A 7,500-nucleotide genomic window follows, 5' to 3' on the forward strand; every position below is an offset into this window, starting at 1 on the left:
ACGCGCGGAGAAATACACTTCTCCCGTCCGTCGAAATTTTTTTTTTTTACTTTGAACAAGGCGCATAGAGCCCGCCGAACCACGATTTCCGTGCGTCTTACATCTTTCGACGATGGGACGATCCACGCGAAGAGTTGTTTCGTGCTCGCGCGAGGTGCGATAGCGTCGATTCGCTTTTCTGTACGGGGAGAAATAGAACGATGAGTTGACTTATCGGGTCTTCGTTGGAATTACCGTCGCTGGCATTGTAAACTCCAGATGACCTTGTGATTCCTTCGTCGGGCACTGGTAAAGGGTGGCGATGATTCGTTCTATAATAGAAATACCCGTCGTAGCGATTCGGCCGAGACACCCGCCACGAAACACTCTCTCGTCGTGGAATCCCCGCGTCGGAGAGTAAAACGCGCGAAGGCTTACTATGAGAGAAGAAATAGTATATGCCGGTGGTTCGCGTGTGTAGGCTCTATACGAAATTGCGATTCAAGAGAGTAGGAAAAGACGCGATGAACCACGATTTCCGTGCGTCTTACGTCTCTCGACGATGGGACGATCCACGCGAAGAGTTGTTACGTGCTCGCGCGAGGTGCGATAGCGTCGATTCGCTTTTCTGTACGGGGAGAAATAGAACGATGAGCTGACTTATCGGGTCTTCGTTGGAATTACCGTCGCTGGCATTGTAAACTCCAGATGACCTTGTGATTCCTTCGTCGGGCACTGGTAAAGGGTGGCGATGATTCGTTCTATAATAGAAATACCCGTCGTAGCGTTTCGGCCTAGTCACCCGCCACGAAACACTCTCTCGTCGTGGAATCCCCGCGTCGGAGAGTAAAACGCCGAAGGCTTACTTATGAAACTTACGTCTCTCGACGATGGGACGATCCACGCGAAGAGTTGTTACGTGCACGCGTATGGTGCGATTGCGTCGATTCGCTTTTCTGTACGGGGAGCAATAGAACGTTGAGTTGACTTATCGGGTCTTCGTTGGAATTACCGTCGCTGGCATTGTAAACTCCAGATGACCTTGTGATTCCTTCGTCGGGCACTGGTAAAGGGTGGCGATGATGCGTTCTATAATAGAAATACCCGTCGTAGCGTTTCTTCCGAGTCAACCCGCTCACGAAACACTCTCTCGTCGTGGAATCCCCGCGTCGGAGAGTAAAACGCGAATTCATAGTATGGAAACTTACGTCTCTCGACGATGGGACGATCCACGCGAAGAGTTGTTACGTGCACGCGTATGGTGCGATTGCGTCGATTCGCTTTTCTGTACGGGGAGTAATAGAACGTTGAGTTGACTTATCGGGTCTTCGTTGGAATTACCGTCGCTGGCATTGTAAACTCCAGATGACCTTGTGATTCCTTCGTCGGGCACTGGTAAAGGGTGGCGATGATGCGTTCTATAATAGAAATACCCGTCGTAGCGTTTCTTCCGAGTCAACCCGCTCACGAAACTCTCTCTCGTCGTGGAATCCCCGCGTCGGAGAGTAAAACGCGAATTCATACTATGAAAACTTACGTCTCTCGACGATGGGACGATCCACGCGAAGAGTTGTTTACGTGCACGCGTATGGTGCGATTGCGTCGATTCGCTTTTCTGTACGGGGAGAAATAGAACGTTGAGTTGACTTATCGGGTCTTCGTTGGAATTACCGTCGCTGGCATTGTAAACTCCAGATGACCTTGTGATTCCTTCGTCGGGCACTGGTAAAGGGTGGCGATGATGCGTTCTATAATAGAAATACCCGTCGTAGCGTTTCTTCCGAGTCAACCCGCTCACGAAACTCTCTCTCTCGTCGTGGAATCCCCGCGTCGGAGAGTAAAACGCCGAAGGCTTACTATGAAACTTACGTCTCTCGACGATGGGACGATCCACGCGAAGAGTTGTTACGTGCACGCGTATGGTGCGATTGCGTCGATTCGCTTTTCTGTACGGGGAGTAATAGAACGTTGAGTTGACTTATCGGGTCTTCGTTGGAATTACCGTCGCTGGCATTGTAAACTCCAGATGACCTTGTGATTCCTTCGTCGGGCACTGGTAAAGGGTGGCGATGATTCGTTCTATAATAGAAATACCCGTCGTAGCGTTTCTTCCGAGTCAACCCGCTCACGAAACTCTCTCTCGTCGTGGAATCCCCGCGTCGGAGAGTAAAACGCGAATTCATAGTATGGAAACTTACGTCTCTCGACGATGGGACGATCCACGCGAAGAGTTGTTACGTGCACGCGTATGGTGCGATTGCGTCGATTCGCTTTTCTGTACGGGGAGCAATAGAACGTTGAGTTGACTTATCGGGTCTTCGTTGGAATTACCGTCGCTGGCATTGTAAACTCCAGATGACCTTGTGATTCCTTCGTCGGGCACTGGTAAAGGGTGGCGATGATTCGTTCTATAATAGAAATACCCGTCGTAGCGTTTCTTCCGAGTCAACCCGCTCACGAAACTCTCTCTCGTCGTGGAATCCCCGCGTCGGAGAGTAAAACGCGAATTCATACTATGAAAACTTACGTCTCTCGACGATGGGACGATCCACGCGAAGAGTTGTTTACGTGCACGCGTATGGTGCGATTGCGTCGATTCGCTTTTCTGTACGGGGAGAAATAGAACGTTGAGTTGACTTATCGGGTCTTCGTTGGAATTACCGTCGCTGGCATTGTAAACTCCAGATGACCTTGTGATTCCTTCGTCGGGCACTGGTAAAGGGTGGCGATGATGCGTTCTACAATAGAAATACCCGTCGTAGCGTTTCTTCCGAGTCAACCCGCTCACGAAACTCTCTCTCGTCGTGGAATCCCCGCGTCGGAGGGTAAAACGCGATATATAATAGTATATGCCAGTGGTTCGCGCGCGTCGTCTCTGAGATACGCGGTCGACAGAGTTCCGAAAACACGTGATGTGCCACGATTTCCGTGCGTCTTACATCTTTCGACGATGGGACGATCCACGCGAAGAGAACGTTCGTGCTTGCGTGAGGTGCAACAGCGTCGATTCGCTTTTCTGTACGGGGAGAAATAGAACGTTGAGTTGACTTATCGGGTCTTCGTTGGAATTACCGTCGCTGGCATTGTAAACTCCAGATGACCTTGTGATTCCTTCGTCGGGCACTGGTAAAGGGTGGCGATGATTCGTTCTATAATAGTAATACCCGTCGTAGCGTTTCGACCGATGTCACCCGCCACGAAAGTCTCTCTCGACGTGGAAACCCCGCGCCGAAGAGTAAACGCGAAGGCTTACCATACGAAAGAAAACGGTATTATACGCCTGTGGTATGTGCGTCTCGGCTCTGTGATACGCGATCGGCAGAGTTACAAAAAAACGTTGATGGGCCACGATTTCCGTGCGTCTTACATCTTTCGACGATGGGACGATCCACGCGAAGAGTAGTTACGTGCTCGCGCGAGGTGCGATAGCGTCGATTCGCTTTTCTGTACGGGGAGAAATAGAACGATGAGTTGACTTATCGGGTCTTCGTTGGAATTACCGTCGCTGGCATTGTAAACTCCAGATGACCTTGTGATTCCTTCGTCGGGCACTGGTAAAGGGTGGCGATGATTCGTTCTATAATAGAAATACCCGTCGTAGCGATTCGGCCGAGTCACCCGCCACGAAACTCTCTCTCGTCGTGGAATCCCCATGTCGGAGAGTAAAACGCGAAGGCTAACTATATAAGAAATATATAGTATTATTTATGCCTGTGGTTCTCCGTTTGCCCTACTCTCAGATACGCGACTCGGAGAGTTACGAATAATCGTGATGGACCACGATTTCTGTACGTCTTACATCTTTCGACGATGGGACGATCCACGCGAAGAGATCATTCCTGCTTGCGTGAGGTGCGATAGCGCCGATTCGCTTTTCTGTACGGGGAGAAATAGAACGATGAGTTGACTTATCGGGTCTTCGTTGGAATTACCGTCGCTGGCATTGTAAACTCCAGATGACCTTGTGATTCCTTCGTCGGGCACTGGTAAAGGGTGGCGATGATTCGTTCTATAATAGAAATACCCGTCGTAGCGATTCGGCCGTGTCACCCGCCACGAAAATCTCTCTCGTCGTGGAATCCCCGCGTCGTAGAGTAAACGCGAAGGCTTGCTATAGAAGACTATAGTTTATACGCCTGTGGTTCACCGGTTGCCTGCTCTCCGGGGTACGCGATCGCGCAGGAGTTACGGAAGAACTTGATGGGCCACGATCTCCAAGCGGCTATATCTTTCGACGATGGGACGATTCACGCGAAGAGAACGTTCGTGCATGCGTGAGGTGCGATAGCGTTGATTCGCTTGTCTGTACGGGGAGAAATAGAACGATGAGTTGACTTATCGGGTCTTCGTTGGAATTACCGTCGCTGGCATTGTAAACTCCAGATGACCTTGTGATTCCTTCGTCGGGCACTGGTAAAGGGTGGCGATGATTCGTTCTATAATAGAAATACCCGTCGTAGCGTTTCGACCGATGTCACCCGCCACGAAATTCTCTCTCGTCGTGGAATCCCCGCGTCGGAGAGTAACCGCCGAAGGCTTGCTATAGAAGACTATAGTTTATACGCCTGTGGTTCACCGGTTGCCGGCTCTCCGGGGCACGCGATCGCGCGAAGGTTACGGAGGGACGTGAAGCGCCCGAGCAATGAAACGTCCGCAGGAGGAAACGAGCAACCGCCGAACATTGTTTCGCGACGTTTCCATAATGTATTGTCGTTTCGCTCGCATCCCGCTTCTTTCCCCTAGTTTCCTCGACGCGTAGTTTCGCAGCCTTAGTGGACGAATCATTCTCGATTCGAGGAAAGATATGCAGTGGGGCGTGCAATGAGCCCGCCAGAGACCACGATCTCCAATGCGTCTTTACATCTTTGGACGATGGGACGATCCACGCGAAGAGAACGTTCGTGCTTGCGCGAGGTGCATTAGCGTCGATTCGCTTTTCTGTACGGGGAGAAATAGAACGATGAGTTGACTTATCGGGTCTTCGTTGGAATTACCGTCGCTGGCATTGTAAACTCCAGATGACCTTGTGATTCCTTCGTCGGGCACTGGTAAAGGGTGGCGATGATTCGTTCTATAATAGAAATACCCGTCGTAGCGATTCGGCCGAGTCACCCGCCACGAAACTGTCTCTCTTTCGTCGTGGAAACCCCGCGTCGGAGAGTAAAACGCGCGAAGGCTGTGACTGTAACATATATATATATATATACACAGTATACAATGCCTGTGGTTTTTGCGCGTGTCGGCTCTTCGGTATACGCGATCGGCCAGAGTTACGGAGGGACGGTGAAGCGCACGAGAAATTGAAACGGCCGCACGATTGGAACCGAGCAACCGTCGAACATTGTTTCGCGACGTTTCCATAATGCGTTTTCGTTTCGCTCGCATACCGCTTCTTTTCCCCTAGTCTCTGAGACGCGTTTTCGAGCCGTTCTTCTACTATCGATTCTCGTAGAGAGAAGGGACCGGGTAGTCTGGAAGTGGAACCCGCATCTTGCGTGTACCGTACACGGAATTGAGAGGACCGGCCGTGAAGCTCGTTTTAAAGCCGTGCGTCTGACACCCAACTCTTGCGCGCCAATTTCGCGGCAAGAGATAATATGGGACGAATGACCGGCAAAGAGCCAGCTGTGAAGTCTGTTTTTTTAATCGAATCCGTGGACGTGTGTATGCCGTAGCGTCGCTCGTCGTGTTCGTTCATGGTCGTTCCGAGAGAAAGAACGAAAGCGGTAACGAAGGGACCGGCCGTGAAGCTCGTTTTAAAGCCGCGCGTCTGACACCCAACTCTTGCGCGCCAATTTCGCGGCAAGAGATAACATGGGACGAATGACCGGCAAAGAGCCAGCTGTGAAGTCTTTTTTCATTATTTGCTTTCAATCGATCGATCGGTACGATTCGTGCAACGTTTCGCGCGATGCGACGCGAAAACATGCGCGCAACAATAGATGCGTCTGATCGGAAGAACGCGAGGGTCGACTGCACGCGATGGATTCAGTATCGGGTAGGATACAAAATATATCCCCGTCGTTTCCACGCGTGCGAGTCTTCTGCGTCTTTCGCGGGTTTTTGAATGCACTATACGCCCGGAACGTCGAGAAATATATACATATTACTTGAACGTTTTTCGTCTCGAAAGGCTTCGGTGTCGTCTCCAAGGCGACGCCTGAATCTCCTTCGCGCGCTGGTCGGAGATTCAGGTATCAACTTTTATCTTCTCTTTGAAAGAAGAGAGATATTAGGTCGAACAAGTGAGAATAAAATTATATATGTGAAATATAAAATTTATACGATTACCCTGAACGGTGGATCACTTGGCTCGTGGGTCGATGAAGAACGCAGCTAATTGCGCGTCAACGTGTGAACTGCAGGACACATGAACATCGACATTTCGAACGCACATTGCGGTCCACGGATACAATTCCTGGACCACGCCTGGCTGAGGGTCGTTTACGTACCATACACTGCTTGCGTAGCTCTGTCAAATCCCCGCCGTCGTTCACCTCTTCGGATCGAACGTTTTTTTACCGAAGGGCGCAAAGAACGTCTCTGAGTCGGGTTAAGAGAAGGATGCTACGTACGAGCGAACGATGGGTGTCTCGTCGGCGTTTGTCGCGGACACGCGAAAATTCTGTGAATTTCACGGACAGTGTACGTTCTAGTTGTTGCAAAACGATCGGAATCGTTTGTATGGACTCGCGTGAGTGTTCGCGGCGTCGTGCGTCGTTCAATTACGACCGCCCGCGGATACCGCTCCACTGCGATATGGATCTGAGCGACAACTTTTTCGGCTGTTCGTGAGATGAACGGTTTCGTGTGTTTAGAAAAATTTTTTTTCCCGCGCTCCCGACGTCACCTGAAATGATGCGTCAGAGGTGAAAGAAAATATTAAGAAGTCGAGAGAGAGAGACTACACACGTTTTATTCATATTTTGTATACCGTGCGTGAGACGGATGTGCACGACACGTCGTATGTCGGTATATTACCGACTGGCCCCAGGGAGATTGTTTTCTTCCTCTCTTACGAATGAGATGTACGTTTCGGAGGATCGTCGTTACCGAAACACACGGCAAAACGAGACTTCTCGCAGCAGAACCTTTATACACAATACACATCGACTCTTTTTACCCCGAGAGAGAGAGAAAAGGTGTATTTCTTTTTTTTATTTTTCGAATTCGACGCACGAACGCTTTGACGACTGGAGAAAAACACGGTGTGTGTTAAAATCGTGCGGGACGAGCATGCGTATTCGTAACGGGTCGAATAGTTCTTATTCCCCGTCGTCGCGTGTCCTCGCTGGACCACCACCGTGCGCTTCCGCCACGTTCAGTTGAATTTCGAAATATATATATATAAAAAGAATCACCATATACTCTCTTTCGGGAGGTGTATTTTTATCGGTTTCTGCTATAGAGAAGAGACGGAGATCGTGTTGTGAGGTGTAACGTTTCTGTATCCCCGTTTCGGAGGATCGTCGTTATCGGCGGAACACACGTCAAAACGAGACTTCTCGCAGAACCTTTATA

General features: G+C 50.2%; 1 non-coding gene across 1 annotated transcript; it reads left to right on the forward strand.

Annotated features, from left to right (window-relative positions):
- Positions 1-6,267: 6,267 nt before the first annotated feature.
- On the forward strand, positions 6,268-6,422 carry LOC143176407 (5.8S ribosomal RNA). Its single transcript, XR_013000960.1, has one exon. It is a non-coding gene; the product is annotated as a 5.8S ribosomal RNA (ribosomal RNA).
- Positions 6,423-7,500: the final 1,078 nt, after the last annotated feature.

Source organism: Nomia melanderi, unplaced genomic scaffold (assembly GCF_051020985.1).
Source record: "Nomia melanderi isolate GNS246 unplaced genomic scaffold, iyNomMela1 scaffold0528, whole genome shotgun sequence".
Taxonomy (NCBI): domain Eukaryota; kingdom Metazoa; phylum Arthropoda; class Insecta; order Hymenoptera; family Halictidae; genus Nomia; species Nomia melanderi.